Source organism: Spermophilus citellus (assembly GCF_964194105.1).
Source record: "Spermophilus citellus genome assembly, chromosome: 3".
NCBI classification, from domain to species: Eukaryota; Metazoa; Chordata; class Mammalia; order Rodentia; family Sciuridae; genus Spermophilus; species Spermophilus citellus.
In genome coordinates this window covers 87167794-87192196 of record NC_138184.1, presented here as the reverse complement: position 1 = coordinate 87192196, position 24403 = coordinate 87167794, and the positions used below count along the sequence as shown (strand labels likewise).

Sequence of the window (24403 nt, the reverse complement as noted above, 5' to 3'; positions counted from 1 at the left end):
CTTTCTGATTTGTCCAACATGGCCATGGTCTTGGTGATATCTTCTCCTTGACTTTCCCAGTGAGGGAAGCAAACATATGGCCTCGAGAGCACACGTGAGCGTGACTGGGCTTGGTTTGGCAACGACTGGGTTTTCTTGGTGGAATCCATCTCAACGTGGTTGGACCTGTCTGGGAAAGGGAACAACACATAATCAGAACAGACTCATTTTTTTTTCTCATGGTAATACTGTATCCCAGAGCAACTGGGCCAGTGCCCCCGCTTCCCTCTTGGTTCACACCGATTGGCCTGGATTTCCAGCCTCCTCAGTGACTCTGCAACCTCCAGAGCTCCCAGGGCCCCACCAAGTCCCAGTCTCTCCAATTCTCCTTCCTCATTCTCTAGGCAGCTACCTGCACAGGCTGCCTGAGCTCCCTCAAGCACTGATTTCAGATGCTGATAGATGATTCCAGAACAATCCTGAGAGGCTGAAGAGTGATCAAACTCCAGGGAACCTGCCTGGGTGGGGCCCCTTCGAGGTTGCACCATGGGGAGTGGCGCTGAAGGAACAGTCTCCAGTGTTCTCTGCCACAAGTCCCCAGTCTTGGAGTGGTTGTCACCACCCAGGGCTTAGAGCTCCTCAGGGATGCCCGTGGGGTACCAAGGCTTTGTCAGAGCTGTCCACTCTGCAGGCAGGGCTGAAGTGCTGATCGAGCATCTCTGAGACCCATCTGGACCAGTACTTCGCCTTCTGGCTGCCACACAGGTACAGACTCCTCCCCTCTGTCAACATGCATGAATGTCAGCACAGACAGAGTGTGGATTCCAGCAACAGCGGGCCCAACAGGTGACAATCAGAGTTTCTAATCAAATTGAGTAGAGAATGGCTTCAAGGAATTTTCTCTCATTAGGTGGATAACATAGTGGTTTAAGTTGTCAAAGATAGATTAAACTGGACCCTAGTTAAGGTGGTAAGGGCAAGTTTTAATCAGTAATATGCTACTGCAGTTGGGAAGAGGGGCCCTTGTGAGTTGCACTCACTGATTTGTGCAGAGATGGCGGGAACCGCAGGGATATGGGCTTGAACAGTTAGGCACACAGAAATTCATACCAAGTGGGGACAGGGTTTGGTCCCTGGGTGCTGTTGAAAGTTAAGAGTCTGAGAGAGGGCTGGGGCTGTAGCTCAGTGGTTAAAGCACTTGCCTAGCACATGTGAGGCACTGGGTCTGATCCTCCGCACCACATACAAACAAATAAGTAAAATAAAGGTATTGTGTCCATCGACAAGTAAAAATATATTTTCTAAAAAGTTAAAAAAAAGAGTCTGGGAGACAAGGGCTTCTACTTATCTTCAGAATTTTGTCTGCAACAAACAAACTTCTTTTGGCAACTTTGAGCTTTCTCAGGTGGGCACATTCAGTTTTCGTTCAAGCTTCTTCATGTGGTGGGAGTGCAGATTAAGTCATTTCTGCTGATAGTCTACAATTTTTATAGTCCAAGGTTGTGGCCTCACCCTGGGGAGAAGGCTTTAAAGAGCCTGAGTAGGGATTGATCAGGGAGAGAATTTTGAGTCTGGATTTCAGTGGCCCAAATGGAATCCCACTTCCACTCCAGACAGCTGGGTGCTTTGGGAAGTAGTTTTCCCATCTCTTAGCCTTGGCTTTTTCATTTGAAAAAATGGGGAGAACAGCACTTTGCTTCCAGGGTTGTTTAAGTTTTACGAGGTGACACATGGTTTATCAGAGGCTTGCAATGTGTGCTAGTTAATCCTGTGTGACTAGAATCAGGAGGGGAGCTAAAAGGAGAAGGAGGTGTGCTTAGAGTGTGGGTGCAGTTCTGTATGGCTTCATCAGGGCTGAGAGCCAGCTTAGACCAGCTGACCACAAGGCCTCCCCAAACTTCACATGCAAAGGAATTTCCCTGGGCTGTGATTAAAACAGAATGTGATTCAGCAGTTTTGCCATTTTCCCCCCAGTACTGGGGATTGAACCTAGGGCTTCACACATGCTAGGCAAGTGCTCTACCACTGAGCCACATTCCCAATCTTTTTAAAAAATATAATAAAATGTGATTAAATATAATTTGTTATATTTTAATGGACTGCATTAAAAGTACATGTTTATCACATCAATTTTCACAATATGTAAGTTCTTACTGTGTATCTTACAATATGGGAAACATTCTAACAGGTGCTGTGAGAACCTTCAAAGATTAACCAGACACTGAACTTACTGTAAAGAGACTTAGATACAGATAACATAAAAAGGGGATGAAAGGCTGGGCTTTTGGCTCAGTGGTTAGAGTGCTTGCCTAGCACTTGTGAGGCACTGGGTTCAATCCTCAGCATCACAAATAATAATAATAAACAAATAAAGTTATGGAAAAGTTTTTTTAAAAGGAATTTAAAAAATGATTTAAGCTATCTGCAGCATCTTCTTCAGAAATCAGTCATCTCTTCTGATCTTTCAAAGTTTTGGTATTCCTGTATCCAGCAAAGGAAAAGATGGTTCATGATGCCTTCCTCTCCAATCACGAAATTCCCTGGCTACATGAGATGTTATTTTTCTCAAAACAACTGCTTTTTTTTTTGTTTTTGTACCTGAGATTGAAGTCATTGGTACTTAGCCACTAAGCTAAGTACCCAGTCCATTTTTGTTTTTAATTTTGAGATGGGGTCTCGCTAAATTGATTAGAGTCTTGTTAAGTTGCTGAGGCTGGCTTTGAACTTGTAGTCCTCCTGCCTCAGCCTCCTGAGCCACTGGGATTATAGACGTGCACCATTGCACCTGGCTACAACTGCTTCTGCTATGTGAATGAGAGAATTTTGGATTCTCACACACTGCCCCACCACATTCTTGAAAAGTCATTCTTATTACCTTATTAAATATATAATATCCTTTTTTTCTGAGTAAAGTTCCTTGTTCCCTCAAGTGATATATCCCAGCTTCTATTGGCTCTGGATCTGGGATAATGGATTTATTTTGCACTTGAAGTTTCAACTGAAATGTAGGCAAATTTTATGTCCTGCTGAACAGTGTGATATAAATCAGAGCTTTTCTGATTTTTCTCTTTTACCACATTACATGTTTTGTTATCTCCTTGCTAATGTGATTATGACAATGCATCAGATTAGCGGGTACTTTATTGATGTGAGGCCAATCAATCAATGGTCAAACATTGCTAAATAGTGCTGGAAAACATCACCTCATATAAGGAGCAAAGTTATAGCCATTGCCATATTTAATACATGAATTCTACAAGACTTGCCTTTGTTTTTTTCTGATGAATCCTAACCAATTTCACCTTGATATTGCATTTTAAATAAAAGCTGTACATCAGATTGGTTATTATTGGCTCACCACCTTCGTGATATGGACACATTCAGATCATTTATTTATACCAATAGATCATATATTTTCACACTACCCATATACTATGGACCAAATCCAAAAACTGGTACTATCAGGATGCAAACACCATAGTTCACAGGCCTGGTTGCTCAGGGAAGTGTAAATAGGTACATGAGTTAACTGTCCCTAGGACAATTATTTTTATGTACATATTTATTTTTTGGTAGTACTGGGAGTTGAGCCTAGAGTCTCATTCAAGTTGGCAAGGGCTTTACCCCTGAGCCGGTGGTATAGTGCCAGCCCTGTGATGGCATGATTATTAGTGGGGAATATAATTTCTTCCTTTGGAAAATGGTATGTCAATTTATCCCTGCAGTCATATTTTATATAAAAGGATTGAATAACAAGAGCATAAACACATGGCTGTTGGCTAGAACAGCTGTCTTCATTATATGGAGCCTGATTACAGAATCCACACTCAATGAGGACATTATTCTAACCTGCCACAGTGTGGCTGGGCACAAATCACGAGCCAGTAAAGCAGGAACAAACTTCATTTCTGAACTCCACCAGCACACTCCACACACGCTCCCAGGAAATCTGCCAAACGTCACGCGGCTCGTCCAGCAACCCGCAGCCGGAAAATATCCCTCCTCCGACACTTCCCCAATCAATGGGAACTCTCCAGGAATCCTGTGAGAGCTCAACTGGAACTCAACGAGAACTCCGCGAGAACTCCCTGGCGTCACCTTTCAACCACTACTTCTGGCAAAAATGCCATGTGTCATCCAGACTCGGCTGTGGCCCTCAGCATCTCCCCCCTTCTGTTTAATTAAACAACAAGCAATGTGGCTTAGGGACCGTGCCTGTTATGCTGTCAATTCTACACATGGTCCTTACCCGTCATCGGATGAGCTGACCTCTAGGCGTCAGCCTCCTGTCTTAGGTTGGTACCACTGCAATTGGATCATACCCATCACTGACTACCGGTCCAGCATACAACCATAATTGTGGATAGGCCTTTGCACCAGTGGGGGGGTGAGGTTCTTTGCCTCACCTCTGTTGGCCCCCAAATTTGGCCTTGGTGCCAGTGGGGGAGTGAGGTTCTTTGCCTCACCTCTGTTGGCCCCCAAATTTTAGACCATCACTAGCAGAAGGGAGGAGGATACAGAAATGCCACGACACCAAGCCAATTGACGGCTCCTTTGGAAAAATTGTATCACCGGTGACACCATCAGCAAAGATACGCCAGCACTACCACAATTCGCTGCACCAACAGATAGTTCACAATGCATACAAGTGATACATAGTCCAGGCAAGTTCGGCAAGCAGTTCAAAGCAGAGGAATCCATCAATATGTCCATTTCCTCCCAAAGTAAATTGACTCCTTGATTGAGCATTACTTGTTGAGTTATTATTCATTGATGCATCAGTTTATGCAGTTTGTTGTGATAACTATCGAAGAAGCTGTAGTTTGGTTTTATCTTTGTCTTCACCAGCACTGGGATGAAGATCGGAATTCTGGCATCCATGGCTAAAAAAAAAAAAAAAATTATGTAACATTCCAACAGGTACTAAGAAAACAATTTTCTGAACAATTTACATTATCCTGAACAGAATTATTAAATATAATGAAAAGGAAAGGTGAAAGTAAACAAACAGATCTGTTAACCTCCTTATTTGTTCACATATTAAAACAATCCTCAACAGCTGTTTACCCAATTTAAATTGAACCATTAAAATCATGTGAATAAAAAAAAATTTGGATCCATTTTTTCATGAGCACTCCTCATATATAATATATGGACATACGCACATAAAGACATACAACACAAAACACAAGTGTGCACACATAACATGCAACACATAAGACAATAGTAAAGGCCTTGTAGCTTTACACAGGTGAAATCTCCATTGTCAAAAGATAAAACTGATCAGAAAAACATTAACCTAGGTCTGTATGAGCTCAAAAAATAAAATAGAACTTTATGATGTGGGAAAAGGCAATAATAAAATAGATATTGAAAAAAGCATCCTGGTTAATCACTGTCGCAGATGTAAGAATAGCCAAGCTGGAGCTCTGGATATCAGCTGTTATGGATTTGAGTCAAATCATCTTCTTTTTGGTCTGTAGAAATCGCTTTGGTTAGTCTCTCTGGAATCCAAATCAGCTGTTGTTCTCCCTGTGGAAACACACAAACAGACCCCCAACTCCAGACAATCACTGGGTCAGGACCTTTCCATTGTTCTGTTAGAATATCCTTCCAAAGTACCTTAGGCTTATGTACATTTTTTGGATACATATGCTGCCGCAGTTTTGGCTGGGCACAGAATCACAAGCCACTCAAGTAGGAACAAAACTTTATTTTGAAAAAGCCGCCGATACTCTCTAGGCGCCGGCAAGCCAAACCCGGTCCTCCCACGCGGGCGTCTGCCGGAACCGGGCGTTCCCCCGGAACCGGGGGGCCCGGACCTCCCCCGGAATTTCCTCCTACTATCCTTCCCCAACCAATGGGAACTCTCCAGGAGTCCCGTAACTTGAGTCCGGTAGCAGGCCAAGGTGAACAGCGGGAGTCCAATTTCCATATGAATGTAAATCTTAACATAATCATATCTCAGTGGCTAGCTGGCGTCACTTTACAACCAAAGGTGCCATACATCGTATATTTGCTTGTGGCTCCTAGCATCTGCCCCCTTCTGTTTAATTAAGCAACAAGCAATGTGGCTTGGGACCGTGCCTGGTAGGTTGTCCAATTTAACATATGGTTCTTACCCGTCATGGGAGAACTGACATTTAGGCGTCAGCTTCCTGTCTTAGGTTGAATCCACTGTAATCAGATCAACCCGTCACTGACTACCGGTCCAGCATTCAGCCATGCTTGTGGATAGGCCTATGTACCAGTGGGGGGGTGAGGTTCTTGCCTCACCTCTGTTGGCCCCCAAATTTAGACCATCACTAGTAGAAGGGAGGAGGATACAGAAATGCCACGACACCAAGCCAATTGATGGCTCCTTTGGAAAAATTGCGTCACTGGTGACACCATCAGCAAAGATATGCCAGTATTACCACAATAAACATGGGGTGAGCTGGCAAGGAAATTGCATCACTGGTGACACCATCAGCAAAGACATGCCAGCAGTACCACAATTCGGTGCACCAGATGATATTTCACAATGTATGTAACTGATATATAGTCCAGGCAAGTTCTGCAAGCAGTTCAAATTGGAGGAGTCTATCAATATGTCCATTTTCTACCAAAGTAAATCAAGTCCTTGATTGAGCATTACTTGTTGAGTTATATTCATTGATACATCAGTTTATACAGTTTACTGTGATAGCTATCATAGAAGCTGTAGTTTGGTTTTATCTCAGTCTTCACCGGAATTGGGATGGAGATGGAAATTCTGGCAATGATGCTAAAGAGACATTATCCTGAACAGAATTATTAAATATAATGAAAAGGAAAGGTGAAAGTAAACAAACAGATCTGTTAAACTTCTTTAAAAACAATCCTTAACAGCTGTTTACCTAATTTAAATTAGTAAACAAACAGATCTGTTAACCATCTTTAAAAACAATCATTAACAGCTGTTCACCTAATTTAAATTAAACCGTATAAATCACGTGAATAAAGAAAAAATTCGGATCCATTTTTTCATGAGCGCTCCTCATATAAGAAATATGGACATACACACATACAGACATACAACACAAAACAGAAGTGTGCACACAACATACAACACATAAGACAATAGTAAATAAAGGCCTTGTAACTATACCTAGGTGAAATCTCCATTGCAATGTTTAAAAACTCCACAGTCAAAAAAAATAAAACACAGTAAAAAAATAAAACTGATCAGAAAAACATTAACCTAGGTTTGTATGAGCTCAAAATTAAAATAGAACTTTATGATGTGGGAAAAATGCAATAATAAAATAGATATTGAGAAAAAAAAACACCTTGGTTAATCACTGTCGCAGATGTAAGAATAGCCAAGCTGGAGCTCTGGATGTCAGCTGTTATGGATTTGAGTCAAATCATCTTCTTTTTCTGTAGAAATTGTTTTAGTTAATCTCTCTGGAATCCAAATCGGTTGCTGTTCCTCCTGTGGGAAAACACAGACAGTGCCCCGATTCCAGACTATCACTGGATCCGGGCCTTTTCATTGTCCTGTTAGAATATCTTTCCAAAGTACCTTAGGCTTATGTACATTTTTTGGGTACAAATGTCTTTCCGCAGCACTAAGTCCCGATGAATCCAAATTTAAAAAGTTTAGAGTAGAAAGGGTTATTTTAAGTTTATCTTTGGGGGATATATACCCCTTTCCAATTCCCTCCTTTTGTTTTAATAAGTACATTTTAATAGTTTGATGAGCTCTTTCAACTATGCCTTGTCCTTGTGGATTGTATGGAATTCCTGTTATGTGAGTAATGCTAAATGATGAACAAAATTGTTTAAAAGAGGTGGAAGTATAACCAGGACCATTGTCCATTTTTAACTGTTTTGGAACGCCCACAGTGGCAAAATTTTGTAAGCAATGAGCTATAACATCTTTAGTTTTTTCTCCGGCATGAAGGGAGCCCATCAAAAATCCGGAAGAAGTATCAACTGTAACATGTAAATATTTTAATTTTCCAAATTCTGGCAAGTGTGTGACGTCCATCTGCCAAATATGGTTAGGTATCAGTACTCTAGGATTGACTCCAAGATTAACTTGTGGTAAAAATGTCACACAATTTTGACATTGTTTTATTATATGTCTGGCTTGTTCTTTAGTTATTTTAAAACGCTTTTGTAAAGTATTAGCATTGACATGGAATCTTTTATGAAAATTTATAGCTTCTTCTACTGTGGAGAAAATATGTATGTCATGTGTAGATTTATCTGCTAGTTCATTGCCCATTCTAAGGGCTCCAGGCAATCCTGTATGTGCCCTGATATGACCTATAAAGAATGGATCTTTTCGGTCCCAGATTAGACTTTGTATAGCGGAAAACAAAGAGAAAACAGTAAAAGAAGGTGAAATCCTACCAGCATCTTCAAGGGATACTATAGCATTAACTACATACTGACTATCAGAAAATAAATTAAATACAGAATCTTTAAACATCATAAAAGCTTGTAATACTGCATTAAGCTCTACCTTTTGAGCTGATTGTTTGGGTACTAAAAATGTAAAAGTTTGATCAGGAGTAACTACTGCTGCTGTACCATTGTTTGACCCATCAGTGAATATATTTGGAGCATTTATGATAGGGTTTTTTCTTGTCATTTTTGGAAAAACTACAGGATGCTTAGACCAAAAAGACAACAAAGGATTAGATGGTAAGTGATTATCAAATGAAACACTAAGTTTACACATGATTATTGCCCAAGTATTTAACTCATTAGCTAACTCATCAATTTGATCCATAGTATATGGAGTAATAATTTTATTGGGAGAAATCCCAAACACTCCCTTTGCTGCTTTTATTCCTTTGAGTATTAATTGTCCTACAGCCTCAGGATATCTAGTAAGAATAGTGTTAGGAGAATAAGATAAATGTATCCACAATAATGGACCTTCCTGCCAAAATACTCCTGTAGGAATATTTTTTGTTGGTAGTACAATAAATAATAAAGGCAAATTTATATCAATTCTATCCAAATGCATATTTTCCATATAGGTTTCAATGATTTTTAATGTTTTTCTTGCTTCAGGCGTTAACATGCGGGGTGAATTTGGATCTGATGGACCTTTTAGGATATCAAATAAAGGTCCCAACTCTCATGTTGGTATGCCTAGATAAGGCCTTATCCAATTTATGTCTCCCAATAACTTTTGAAAGTCATTAAGTGATTTGAGTTGATCTACTCGTATTTGAATTTTTGGTGGACGGACCATGGTTGAGGATAATAGAACTCCTAAATAATTAATTGGAAGATTTAATTGTACTTTATCTATTGCTATCTCTAGATTATAATTTTTCAATTAGTTTGTAAGTGTGGCATAACATTCTAATAATGTGTTTTTATCTTTATGTGCCAATAACACATCATCCATATAGTGAAATATTTGTAGTTCAGGATTTTGATTTCTAAGTGGCTGGATTGCTTTATTAACATAAATTTGACACATAGTTGGGCTGTTAGCCATCCCTTGAGGGAGTACTTTCCATTCATATCTCTGATCAGGACCTTCATGATTCAGTGCAGGGATAGTAAATGCAAAATGTGGACTATCCTCGGGATGAATTGGAATTGAAAAGAAACAATCTTTAATATCTATAGCTAAAATATGCCAGGTTTTTGGTAAAGCAGACAATTGAGGAATCCCTGATTGAGCAGGTCCCATAATAACCATCTCATTATTAATGGCTCTTAAATCTTGTAATAATCTCCATTTACCAGATTTCTTTTTAATGACAAAAATGGGAGTATTATGGGGGGATATGGAAGGTTGTATATGTCCTTCCGCTAATTGTTGTCTGACCAAGTCATGGGCTACTTGTATCTTTTCTTTAGTCAGGGGTCACTGAGGAACCCACACTGGTCTTTCTGATTTCCAAGTAATTTTGATTGTCTCAGTGGCCCTTTCTGAAAACCCAATTCATGTCTATTTATTTCTTGATCTATTTGAATAGGTGCTGTCATACCTTGTTCTTGTTCTCTTAATCTTTTTTCTTTTCTAAAGCGTTGTTTAGCCCTAGTAGTGGGCGCGTTAGGATTGATGTTATTTGTTAATGTCAATCCTAATTGATCTAGGACATCTCGTCCCCATAAATTTACAGGAAGATGATCCAATAAATAGGGCTGTATAGTTCCTTCACATCCTTCAGGATCCCTCCAATCTAATACCATTGCGCTTCTATCAGGATTAGTCGCCACTCCTAGGCCTCGAAGCCTTTGAGTGGCTTGTTGTAATGGCCAATGTTTTGGCCATTCTTGAAGAGAGATGACACTAAGGTCAGCTCCTGTGTCCAGCAGCCCATTAAAGTCATGTCCTTGAATATTTAATTTTAGCATTGGGCGAGAATCTAAATTTAAAGACAGCATAGCCCAATCTACACCTGTGGAGCCTAATCCCTTGGAACCTCTTTCTACATTACAACTGGAAAATTTATCATGCAGGCTGGGTATTATTAATAACTGTGCTATTCTATCTCCTGGTGAAATTACTGATATTCCTCTTGGAGAACTAGCTATAATTTTTATTTCACCCTCATAATCGGGATCAATTACCCCAGGACTTATCATAAGTCCTTTTAGTGTAGAAGAACTGCGTCCCAATAATAAGCCTACTGTTCCCTGGGGAAGAGGTCCTTTTACTCCTGTGGGAATGATTTGAACTCCCATCTCTGGAGTTAGTACTGCTCTGGCAGAGGCGCAGATGACCAGCCCTGCGCTCCCTCTAGTTTGTCTGATGAGGGATTTAATGGATAATGCGTCCTGGGCACTACCTTGATGGTGCTGTTGGGTTCCTCCATTGCCCCATATATTTGTGGTTTTGGGCCCCGGGGCATTGGGCCCTCTAGTCCGTTTTTTGGCAATGGAGCCTGATACCTTTCTCCACGATATCGTGGGTAAACACTTGGTCCTTGTCCGTTTTTTGATAATGGAATACCCTCTATGGTGGTTTGAGAATGGCATTCATTAGCCCAATGTTTCCCTCTATGGCATCGTGGGCAAATACCCGGTATTCTATTCCTTTGATACCCAGCTTTGTTAAACCCTCCTCTTATGGGGCAACTCCTTTTAAAATGTCCTGTTTGATTACAATTATAGCATGTTTTTGGCCTGGCATCTAAAGCCTGTTGTACTGCTGCAAAGACTTGCCCTTGTTCATTAATGTCTCTACATAATTTAATATATGTGTTTAAATCTTCATGTCTCCATGGTCTAATGACCTCTCTGCAGCAACGATTTGCTTGGTCATAAGCCAGTTGTTTTATAAATGGCATTACCTGTTCTGTATTACCAAATATCCTAGAGGCTGACTGAATAAGTCTATCTACAAATTCAGCATAAGGTTCATTAGTTCCTTGTATTACCTTAGATAATTGACCTTGTAAGTCTCCATGCCCCTGTAAAGTTTTCCATGCCCTAACTGCATCTACAGCAATTTGTGCATACACGCCAGGGTCATACTCAATTTGCTGTCTTTGACCCTCATAAGGTCCCTTTCCCAATAGCATATCTATATTTCTTTGAGGGTAATCGGCTTCTGCATTTCGCCTAGCTGTCTCCATGCAAAATTCCTCATTGGCAACCTTCCATAACAAATATTGTCCTCCGTTTAGCACAGATCGACACATGTTAGTCCAATCTGCTGGTGTCATGTCCAAGTTGGTAACAGATACGACCATGCTTATCGTGAAGGGAGCTTGTGGCCCATAGGTTGTTACAGCCTCCTTTAATTGCTTTATTGTTTTGAAATCTAAAGCACGGTGAATTCGTTGCCCTCCTGCCTGCTCAAGTACAGGGCATGCTAATCTTTGGGGTCCTGCCTCAGAATTCTGTCCATCAACTACGGGAATTGAGGGCCGCTCAGTTGTAGATGGAGCTGTTGGTTGAATTATGCCCTCTGGTGATAGAACGGAGTTAGTAGCAACCTCCTGTTGTAATTCTTCACCTGATGGCTGCTTTTCCTCTAAGCTTTCTTTCTTTAAATTTTCCTCTGTCTGACTAGCTTGAGAGACCTTCTCTTTTGGTTGACCTAGTGTTTTTTCTACCATAGTTTGGACCTCTAAGAATTTACTTAACAGTTTTTCGGTTTGTTTTTTACTAGATTCTAATCTACTATAAAGGTAACGTAACCCAATAAGATAGGATAAAACAAAGCCGAAACAGAATGAAACAAAAACGGAACAGAGAATGTTTATATCAATTTTCTCTTTCTCAGGGCCGAATAACTTCAAACCTTGAGCCAACCATTTTTCCCAGTTCGCCTGAGAAAATTCTAGGGCTAGGGAGCTTGAAATAAAAACAAAATAAATCAAAACAAGAACACATTGTTTTTTGAGATGGTCACCCATCCTGTCCCCTTCCCTCAGGGGCGAGCAATTTTACTCACCTCTAAGTTTCAGGCGTTCCCCGTACGGGCCGCCAAATGCCGCAGTTTTGGCTGGGCACAGAATCACAAGCCACTCAAGCAGGAACAAAACTTTATTTTGAAAAAGCCGCCGATACTCTCTAGGCGCCGGCAAGCCAAACCCGGTCCTCCCACGCGGGCGTCTGCCGGAACCGGGCGTTCCCCCGGAACCGGGGGGCCCGGACCTCCCCCGGAATTTCCTCCTACTATCCTTCCCCAACCAATGGGAACTCTCCAGGAGTCCCGTAACTTGAGTCCGGTAGCAGGCCAAGGTGAACAGCGGGAGTCCAATTTCCATATGAATGTAAATCTTAACATAATCATATCTCAGTGGCTAGCTGGCGTCACTTTACAACCAAAGGTGCCATACATCGTATATTTGCTTGTGGCTCCTAGCAATGTGCCTTTCCGCAGCACTAAGCCCTGATGATTCCAAATTTAAAAAGTTTAAAGTAAAAAGGGTTATTTTAAGTTTATCTTTGGGGGATATATACCCCTTCCCAATTCCCTCTTTTTGTTTTAATAAGTACATTTTAATAGTTTGATGAGCTCTTTCAACTATGCCTTGTCCCTGAGAATTGTATGGGATTCCTGTTATGTGAGTAATGCCAAATGATGAGCAAAATTGTTTAAAAGAGGTAGAGGTATAGCCAGAACCATTATCTATTTTTAACTGTTTTGGAATGCCCACAGTGGTAAAATTTTGTAAGCAATGAGCTATAATATCTTTAGTTTTTTCTCCGGCATGAAGGGAGCCCATCAAAAATCCGGAAGAAGTATCAAGTGTAACATGCAAATATTTTAATTTTCCAAATTCTGGCAAGTGTGTGATATCCATCTGCCAAATATGGTTAGGCATCAGTCCTCTAGGATTGACTCCAAGATTAACTTGTGGTAAAAAGGTCACACAATTTTGACATTGTTTTATTATTTGTCTAGCTTGTTCCTTAGTTATTTTAAAACGCTTTTGTAAAGTATTAGCATTGACATGGAACCTTTTATGAAAATTTGTTGATTCTTCTAGTGTAGAGAAAATATGTATGTCATGTGTAGTTTTATCTGCTAAAACGTTGCCCAAACTAAGGGCTCCAGGCAATCCTGTATGTGCCCTGATATGTCCTATAAAGAATGGATCTTTTCTGTCCCAGATTAGACTTTGTATAGTGGAAAACAAAGATAAAAGAGTAGAGGAAGGAGAAATCCTACCAGCATCTTCAAGGGATACTATAGCATTAACTATATACTGACTATCAGAAAATAAATTAAATACAGAATCTTTAAACATCACAAAAGCTTGTAAAATTGCATTAAGCTCTACCTTTTGAGCTGATTGTTTGGGTACTAAAAATGTAAAATTTTGATCAGGGGTAACTACTGCTGCTGTACCATTATTTGACCCATCAGTGAATACATTTGGAGCATTCATGATAGGTGTTTTTCTTGTCATTTTTGGAAAAACTACAGGATGAGAAGACCAAAAAGACAATAAAGGATTAGATGGTAAGTGATTATCAAATGAAACATTAGATTTACACATGATGACTGTCCAAGTATTTAACTCATTAGCTAACTCATCAATTTGATCCATAGTATATGGAGTAATAATTTTATTGGGAGAAATTCCAAACGCTCCCTTTGCTGCTTTTATTCCTTTGAGTATTAATTGTCCTATAGCCTCAGGATACCTAGTAAGAATAGTGTTAGGAGAATAAGATAATGAATCCACAATAATGGACCTTCTTGCCAAAATAATCCTGTAGTAATATTTTTTGTTGGTAGTACACTAAATAATAAAGGCAAACTTATATCAATTCTATCCAAATGCATATTTTCCATATAGGTTTCAATGATTTTTAATGCCTTTCTTGCTTCAGGCGTTAACATGCGGGGTGAATTTGGATCTGATGGAACTTTTAGGATATCAAATAAAGGTCCCAACTCTCATGTTGGTATGCCTAGATAAGGCCTTATCCAATTTATGTCTCCTAATAACTTTTGAAAGTTGTTAAGTGATTTGAGTTGATCTACTCATATTTGAATTTTTGGTGGACGGACCACGGTTGAGGATAATAGAACTCCTAAATAATTAATTGGAAAATTTAGTTGTACTTTATCTATTGCTATCTGTAGATTATAATTTTTTAATAAATTTGTAAGTGTGGCATAACATTCTAGCAATGTGTTTTTATCTTTGTGTGCTAACAATACATCATCCATATAGTGAAATATTTGTAGTTCAGGATTTTGATTTCTAAGTGGCTGGATTGCTTTGTTAACATAAATTTGACACATAGTTGGGCTGTTAGCCATCCCTTGAGGGAGTACTTTCTATTCATATCTCTGATCAGGACCTTCATGATTCAGTGCAGGGATAGTAAATGCAAAACGTGGACTATTCTCAGGATGAATTGGAATTGGAAAAAAAAATCGTTAATATCTATAGCTAAAATGTACCAGGTTTTTGGCAAAGCAGATAATTGAGGAATCCCTGATTGAGCAGGTCCCATAATAACCATCTCATTATTAATGTCTCTTAAATCTTGCAAAAATCTCCATTTACCGGATTTGTTTTTAATGACAAAAATGGGAGTATTATAGGGAGATACGGAAGGTTGTATATGTCCCTCCACTAATTGTTGTTTGACCAGGTCATGGGCTGCTTGTATCTTTTTTTTAGTCAGGGGCCACTGAGGAACCCATACTGGTCTTTCTGGTTTCCAAGTAATTTTTATTGCCTCAGTGACCCCTTCTGAAAACCCAATCCATGTCTATTTATTCCTTGATCTATTTGAATTGGTGCTGCTATAACTTGTTCTTGTTCTCCTAATCTTTTTTCTTTCCTAAAACCTTGTTTAGCCCTAATAGTGGGCACATTTGGATTGATGTTATTTGTTAATGTCAAACCTAATTGATCTAGGACATCTCGTCCCCATAAATTTACGGGAAGATGATCCAATACATATGGCTGTATAGTTCCTTCACATCCTTCAGGATCCTTCCAATCTAATACCATTGCACTTCTATGGGGATTAGTTGCCATTCCTAGGCCTCGAAGCGTTTGAGTGGCTTGTTGTAACGGCCAATGTTTTGGCCATTCTTGATGAGATATGATGCTAAGGTCTGCACCTGTATCAAGTAGCCCATTAAATTCATGTCCTTGAATATTTAGTTTTAGCATTGGGTGAGAATCTAAATTTAAAGACAGCATAGCCCAATCTACACCTGTGGAGCCTAATCTCCTGGAACCTCTTTCTATACTACTACTGGAAAATTTATCATGCAGGCTGGGTATTATTAATAACTGTGCTATTCTATCTCCTGGTGAAATTACAGATAAACCCTTTGGAGAACTAGGTATAATTTTTATTTCACCTTCATAATCGGGATCAATTACCCCAGGACTTATCATAAGTCCTTTTATAGTAGAAGAACTGTGTCCCAACAATAAGCCTACTGTTCCTTGGGGAAGAGGTCCTTTTACTCCTGTGGGAATGATTTTAACTCCAATCTCTGGAGTTAGTACTGCTCTGGTGGAGGCGCAGATGTCCAACCCTGCACTCCCTCTGGTTCGTCTGATGAGAGATCTGATGATTTATGTGTCCTGGGCACTACCCTGATGGTGTTGCTGGGTTCCTCCATGGTGTTTCTGGGTTTCTCCAGTGCCCCATATATTTGTGGTCGTGGGCCCCGGAGCATTGGGCCCCCCTGTCCATTTTTTGGCAATGGAGCCCGATGCTTTTCTCCACGATATCATGGGTAAACACCTGGTCCTTGTCCATTTTTTGATAATGGAGTACCCTCTATGGTGGTTTGATAACGGCATTCATTAGCCCAATGTCTCCCTCTATGGCATTGTGGGCAAATACCCGGTATTCTATTCCTTTGATACCTAGTTTTGTTAAACCCTCCTCCTATGGGGCAATTCCTTTTAAAATGTCCTGTTTGTTCACAATTGTAGCATATTTTTGGCCTGGCATCTAAAGCCTGTTGTACTGCTGCAAAGACTTGCCCTTGTTCATTAATGTCTCTACATAATTTAATATATATGTTTAAATCTCCATGTTTCCATGGTCTAATGACCTCTCTGCACCAACGATTTGCTTGGTCATAAGCCAGTTGTTTAATTAATGGCATTGCTTGTTCTGTATCCCCCAAAACTCTGGTAGCTGTTTGAATAAGCCTATCTACAAATTCAGCGTAAGGTTCATTAGCTCCCTGTATTACCTTAGATAATTGACCTTGTAAATCTCCATGTCCTTGTAAAGTCTTCCATGCCCTAACTGCATCTGCAGCAATTTGTGCACATATAGCAGGATCATATTCAATTTGTTGCCGTTGACCCTCATAAGGTCCTTTTCCTAACAACATATCTAGATTTCTTTGAGGGTAACCGGCTGCTGCATTTTGCCTAGCCGTCTCCATGCAAAATTCCTCATTGGCAACCTTCCATAACAAATATTGTCCTCCATTTAACACAGATTTACACATCCTAGCCCAATCTGCTGGCATCATGTCCAAGTTGGTAATGGATTCGACCATGCTTACAGTGAAGGGTGCTTGAGGACCATAGGTTGTTACAGCCTCCTTTAACTGCTTCACTGTTTTGAAATCCAAAGCACGGTGAATTCGCTGCCCTCCTGCCTGCATGGTAATCTTTGAGGTCCTGTCTCAGGATCCCATCTATCAACTATGGGGGTTGAGGGCCACTCAGCTGTCTCTATAGGTGGAGCTGTTGGTTGAATTATGCCCTCTGGTGATAGAACGGTGTTAGTAGCAGCCTCCTATTGTAGCTTTTTTCCTAATAGCCCCTTTTCCTTTAAATTTTCTTCCTCTGTCTGACTAGCTCAAGAGACCTTCTCTTTTGCTTGATCTAAAATGTCTTTCTCCATGGTCTGAACCTCTAATAATTTACTTAACACTCTTTCAGTTTTTTTTTTTACTAATTTCTAATCTACTATAAAGATAACGCAACCCAATTAGATAACACAAAACAAAACCGAAACAGAATGAAACAAAACGGAACAAAAAATTGTTGTATCAATTTTCCTAGTTTCTTGACATGTGCATTTGTGGTCTATTTCTATCTCTTCCTCAGGGGCAAACAACTTCAAACCTTGAGCCAACCATTTTTCCCAGTTTGCCTGAGAAAGTTCTAGGGATAGGCAGCTTGAAACAAAAACAGAAACAAATCAAAACAAGAACACATTGTTTTTTGAAATGGTCACCCATTCTCTCGCCTTCCCTTAGGGGCGAGCAATTTCACTTACCCCCGAGCTTCAGGCATTCCCTGCATGGGCCTCCAATTGCCGCAGTCTGGCTGGGCACAAATCACGAGCCACTGAAGCAGGAACAAACTTTACTTCTGAATTCCCCCAGCACACTCCACACACGCTCCCGGGAAATCTGCCAAACGCCACTCGGCTTGTCCAGCAACCTGCAGCCGGAAAATATCCCTCCTCTGACACTTTCCCAACCAATGGGAACTCTCCAGGAATCCCCACGAGAGCTCAATTGGAACTCAACGGGAACTCCTCAAGAACTACTACTCACCTCTCAACCACTACTTCTGGCAAAAATGCCATGTATCATCCCGACTCAGCTGTGGCCCTCAATACCAACCCCCACTCTAGATCCTACTCCTTCTTCCTAATTGCATCTCCTATAACAGAAATATCCAGAAACCTAGTATGTCAGAATTTATTTATGTTTTCAGACTGTTGGACCATATCATGAAAAAAAATTAATTATCACCTTTAATCCCAAATATGCCACCTTTATTCCCAAGAGTCTTCTGTTATATTTAAAGAGGTTTTTCAGTATTCTATGATTTTTTTTTAAACTTGTGTATTTGTCTTCTCATGATAAAAATTCAAAGGTCAGGACTGGGGTTGTGGTTCAGTGGCAGAGCGTTTGCCTAACATGGGTTTGATCCTTAGCACCACATAAAAATAAATAAAATAAAAGCAGTCGATAATCTATAACTACAAAAAAATTAAATAAATAAAGGTCCACAACAACTAATAAAATATTTTTAAAAGAGGGGGCGGCTGTGGCTGTAGCTCAGTGGTGGAATGCTTGCCTCGCACGTATGAGGCACTGGGTTCGATCCTCTGTACCACATAAAAATAAATAAATAAGATAAAGATGTTGTGCCCATCTACAACTAAAAAAATTTTTTTTAAATACAAAGGACAGGGGCTGTGGATGTGGCTCAAGTGGTAGTGTGCTCGCCTGGCATGTGCGTGGCTCTGGGTTTGATCCTCAGCACCATATAAAAATAAAATGAAGATGTTGTGTCCACCAAAAACTAAAAAATAAATATTAGGAAAAAAATACATTGGTTATACAGCCACATTTATACATAGGGCCAATGTGATCCTGCAATCTGTAAACGTGGAAAAATAAGCTTACGTACCCTATTTGAATCAAATGTATGATACGTCAAGATCATTGTAATATTTTGAGCAACTAATAAAAAAATTTAAAAACAAAATACAAAGGACAAGTGACTCGGGAGGCTGAGCAGAACCCTTATTTTGAACCCTTATGACAACTGGTGGTACTTTTATGTCCCATTTTAGAAATGAGGGGACCAAGGTTCAAAGAGGTTATGTAAGTTGCCTAAGGTCTTAGAGCTGGTCAGCAAGAATCAACCTAAACCCAGAAGGCTCTGGAGCTCCCTGTGCTCTGAGGAGCAGATTTTAGGATCCCTAAGGAGCTTCCTGAGGGGTGCTGGTTGTCTAGCCTGGAAAAGGAGGAATGTGTATAAAATGAAGCTCTATCTAACCAAGGAGAGCATGCTTTGCCCAGAAGAAAATCCACCAGTTTCTCTCAATGATTCTAGTTTGAAAGATGAATAATCTCAGAATACCCTCTAACTGCCTCGTAGGTGTCAAGCTCCATGCAAGGCGTTAGCTGTGTGGGCCTGGCTGCATTCAGAGTGTGACAAGAGAGCTGTGTCACAAGTTTGTGTGCAAACAAGCAGGGCCATTGGGGCACAGGGCTGGGCCACATTTCCCCTCCTTCCTGTGAGGCAGAATGCCTTCCAGTTTAAATGCTGCTTCAAATTCCCCACCTAAACATTATTGTCTTAGGGTTTTGGGAGGAAGCTCTCCTTAGATAGAATCAGTGTCCAGATTGGTTGTTGTGGACCTTTATTTATTTATTTAAAAAAAAATTGTAGTTGTAGATGTACCAACTGCCTTTATTTTGTTTATTTTTATGTGGTACTAAGGATCGAACCCAGTGCCTCACACATGCTAAACAAATACTAAAGTCTTACCATTCAGAGACACTGAAGGAGAGCTCAGTTACCAACTTTTTCTGGTTTCTTCTTTTGTTTGTGGTGCTAGGGATCAAATCCAGGGCCTGGTGCATGATGACCACAGGTTTGACTATTGAGCAACCTGCTATCCTCCCAGGACTGCTCTACCACTGAGCTACACCCCGAGTGGTTTTTTTTTTTTTTAATTCTTTTATTTTGAGAAAGGGTCTCACCAAGTTGCCCAGGCTGGCCACAAACTTGTGATCCTCCTGCCTCAGCCTCTCAAGTTGCTAGGATTACAAGCATGAGCCACTGCGCTTAGCTCCTCTTCTGGTTTTTAGAGAGCAAGTGGAACTAGAGTTTTTTCAACATGAAAACACATTATTGGGGCTGGGGATATAGCTCAGTTGGTAGAGTGCTTGCTTTGCAGGTTCAATCCCCAGCACCACACACACACACACACACACACACACACACACACACACAAATACCCCCACATTATTGGGCCCTGCTGAGAAGCTGTCCATTTTCTTAGAAGAAGTGACTTGGGGTGCCTCTCCCCAAGATCTCAGTCCTGGCATGGAGCTGTTGTTTTTGCCAGTTCCGTTCTTGGCAAGGCAGTGAGTTCAGAGACAAAGGACAAAAAAGAAAAGAGAAAATGAAACTTAGAGAAAAGGATTTTTTTTTTTTTTTTATCAGAATGAGGACTTGCTGGAGAGAGAACCCATGGGAAGAAATGTGAAAGAGAGAAAAGAGCTCATAGAGACTGTCAGGGAAAAGTGGGGCCAAGAATTGCATTGTGTTTTAGTTAATGCTCTGGACAGACTGAGCCACCAGTGGCCTTGATTATAACAGGGTTTCAGCACAACTAGGTGAGTTGGGTCGGAAGCATTTGTTGGATGTGCAACTGAAGACTGTGAGGAAGCAGCTATGGAAGGCTAGTGTAGTTGTGGAGGACCTCCCACTGGAGATGGGATTTGGGCTGAATCTTGACAGGTAAGATTTCCTTATGGGAAGAGGGTAGAACGGGCATGGGGAAGAGGTCAACCAAAACTAGGGACCAGGGGTGATGGTGAGCACCAAGGGCAAACAAACTAGAATAAACTGAAATGCTCACCCTGCACCCTGATGGGGCCAAGCACGCAGGCGCTCGCTGTATCAACACACGTGAGTGTTATGAGCTACCTCATTTTCCACATCCTTTCCCACAGCCAAATTTATGACTTTCCTGGCTTCCCCATCTTGGCAAACAGCATATGTTAGGAAACTGGGCACCATCCTCCACCTCTCCCTCACCCTCATCTCCGCACAGCTACCTGTCAATCCCACCCCCATGCTGTCTCCTAGCCCATCCCTGACAAGCAGCCTGTCTCCCCTCTACCACCAATTTTCCATGCTGCCCCAGAGGGATCCCTCTAAAGCACATGCAACCTCACCCTTCTGAGGCTTAAAAATCTTGGTTAAGAGAAAAGACAGTATGAATGCTGCGTGCAGTGGAGCACCCCTGTGATCCCAGCAGCTGAAGGCGGGGGGAGGACAAGTTCAAAGCCAGTTTCTGTAATTTAATAAGGTCCTAAAAAACCTAGGGAGACCCTTTCTCAAAATAAAAAATAATAGGGCTGGAGATGTGGCTCACTGGTTAAGTCCCTCTAGGTTCAATTCCCAGCACAAAAAAATAAAAAGATCGTATGAGAGGTTAAAGGAAAGCTAGGGGTCAGACTGTGACTAGAACAGTGAAACAGAATATGGTTCAGAAACACTTGGCTCTCTAAGGGTTTTTACTAGTAAAAGATAAATTATGATCCACAAAAGTATTTGCACCATATATGTCAGACAAAAGATTAATTGCCTTGAGATACATATATGCATTTCTACAACCCAGTTTTAAAGAAGCCAGGAATCAGCCCAAAAGGCAAATAAACCAGGGACAATTAGTGCCTTATAGAGGAAAAACACATGACTATATGTGGGTAAAGATGCTCAAACTTACTCCTAAGAGAAACGCAGCTTCATGTTAAAGTGAAAGGCTATTTTTCACCTCTCCAATTAACAATGCTAAGAAAAATGTCTGAGGTGGCTGGGGTTTAGCTCAGAGGTGGGGCTGTAGCCTAGAATGTGTAAGGACCTGGGTTGCATCCCCAGCACAATCTGATAATAAATTGTACTGGTAAAGGTATAAAGAAACTCAGACATTATAGACATTATAGAGGGGTGGGGTGTAAATTAGTCACACATTGGTAGTGACTAACACAGAAGGTCCCTGACTTACAATGATTTGATTCACCATTTTTGAACTTCACCATGGTGCAAAGGCAATATACCTTCATTAGAAAGCATATTTAGAGGGGCTGGGGATGTGGCTCAAGCGGTAGCACTCTCGCCTGGTATGCGTGCATCCCGGGTTTGATCCTCAGCACCACATACAAAACAAAGATGTTGTGTCTGCCGAAAACTAAAAAATAAATATTAAAATTCTCTCTCTCTCCCTCTCTCTTTAAAAAAAAAAAGAAAGCATATTTAGAAACTTGGATTTGTATCTTTGCCTCAACTAGCAATATGCGGTAAGATCCTCTCGCCATGCCAGACAGTAGCAGCAAGCGCAGCTCCCTAGCAGCCCTGAAATCACCAAGGGGAGCAACTAGCCCTCTACAGTGTTCAGTGTAGATAAGCAGTGATGGTAGGTGAGGTATGTTACTTCCAACTTAAGATGGGTTATGAGACACCATAAGCCCAGGGGCACTATAGAGCAACATCTACACTTTAATTAGTGGTCCCATTTCTGGTAATTTTCAGGTAAGTCAAGGATATATATACGTTGTGGCATTGTTTGTAAAAGATAAGAAGTGGAAATTCTTAAAAAAAAAAAAAGTGGTACATGCAGCCAATGCAATACCATGAGCTGAGAATAGGGACACTTTCCTTGTGTGCTGTGACAAAATGATCCCCCCAACATTATTGCATAAAAACGCAAGAGGCCTTCAGGAAGGGGACGTGGGGACTGGATAGCTTCGTTCAGAGACTCCCATTCCAGATGATCTCTACAGCTGATAACAAATCCGATTTCCTCTTCCACTCAGGCATACATAGTACTCATTTGCCAGAACTCATTTGGAGGCTGTGGGCTTGCCTCTGACATGCAGCCAGTGCAGCTGGCTGAACCATAGAAACCCCCATGTGCCAACTTCAATGCTTTCCCCCCTCTGGCTTGAATGGAATGGTACTGAGTCCCAGGGTGACTTTGTCAATCCCATGTTAAAATGAAATCACACAAAGAAAGGGACTCGGGTCCCTGAGTTCCTGCCTGAAGAACCTCCACCTGTGAGGAGCAATTTGAGCAGGGACTTGATTACCTTCAGTCACTGGAACTGCGGGGTTTCTCTCTTACAGAAGCTCTGTGACAATATCCTTTTGCTATCAGTTAGCTCTTGAAAACAAAGCAAAACAAAAATCATACCCACATGTTCTGTCAGCCCTTGTATCAACATTTGTGCCTGGTACTTGATAAGGGAGCCTCCACCAATGGCTAGGATGTCAGTTCCAGGGGCTCAAACATCACTTAGCTCCCTGGACATTGTTGCCTAGATGTGCCCCTTTCCTGGGCTTCTCTGTGTGTCAAGACAGTTCTCTTTACATAGCTCACTGAGCCACATCTTCAGCCCTATTTTGTAGAGACAGGATTTCACCGACTTGCTTAGCAGTGGAGGTTGGCTTTGAACTTGGGAACCTCATTGTCTCACCCCATTCTCTCAGCTTCTGGAGCCACTGGGATTACAGGTATACAAGCTGGGCATTTCCTTGGGCTTTTGCTGACATGGATCTGGTTGAACTACACACATTTGACCCTTCCAAGCCAATGTCCTCTCATTCCTTCCTGCATCTCCAGTGTCTAGTTCCCTGATATCTGTGAAATAAACACATTTGCAAAATCCTTACTAGCCTGTAGTCGGTTCTCCACGGATGAGGAACCAACAGAAGCAGAAGAAAAGTCACCCAGTTCTGAGCACCGGCCTCCCTGCTCTGGCTCTGCCCACTTCTCTCACTTCACTCCCCATCATTTTCCCCTTGTTCCATTCCCCTCCTTTTTTTTGGGGTACTGGGGATTGAACTTGGGGGCCATATCCCCTGATATTTTGTATTTTATTTAGAGACAGGTTCTCACTGAGTTGCTTAGGGCCTCGATAAATTGCTAAGGCTGGCTTTGAACTCCTGATCCTCCTGTCTACCCTCCTGGCTGGGATTACAGGCACAGGCCACCTCGCCAGGCCTGGGCTCGGTTTTTTGCACTTCTCCAACGCATGGCATGTCGGGGTGGTCCCCTGTCAAGGCCCCTGCACTTGTGTTGCTGAGTTGCTCTTTCTTAGACCTTTACAAGACTCACTACTGCTCCCCACTCAGGTCCCACCTGTCACTTTCTGGCTATGTATTTAAAAACAGTAATCTCTGCCCTCACCTTCTCTTCACCTGGTTCATCTTCTCCATCGCCCTTGTCACTGTCTGAAATGACCTCGTGTTTGAGTTTGCGGCTGGTTTCTCCCTCTCAGAGTCAGCTCCAGGAAGTCAGGGTCGCTCTGGTTCAGGCTTGTACACAGTTAGGGGTCTGGGCACATTTAGGGGTTGAACCAATGCGTGCTGAATTCGCGAGGTCCGGTCCTTCTCCACTTGCGGCGAGTCACGAGGGAGGCAGAGACGCGTGGGGGACACGGCCTGGCAGCCCACCTCTCCCAGCCAGCCCTCCATGG

General features: G+C 41.4%; 1 long non-coding RNA gene across 2 annotated transcripts; it reads right to left on the bottom strand.

Moving 5' to 3' along the window:
- Window positions 1-76: 76 nt before the first annotated feature.
- Window positions 77-24356, bottom strand: LOC308643573. Of its 2 annotated transcripts, XR_014020747.1 has the most exons (4): window positions 24126-24356; window positions 17668-23565; window positions 4229-4862; window positions 77-169 (listed from the first exon to the last, which is right to left on the bottom strand). It is a non-coding gene; the product is annotated as an uncharacterized lncRNA (long non-coding RNA). The 2 variants fall into 2 exon arrangements; XR_014020748.1 differs by lacking the exon at window positions 77-169 and having other exon boundaries at window positions 2167-4862.
- Window positions 24357-24403: the final 47 nt, after the last annotated feature.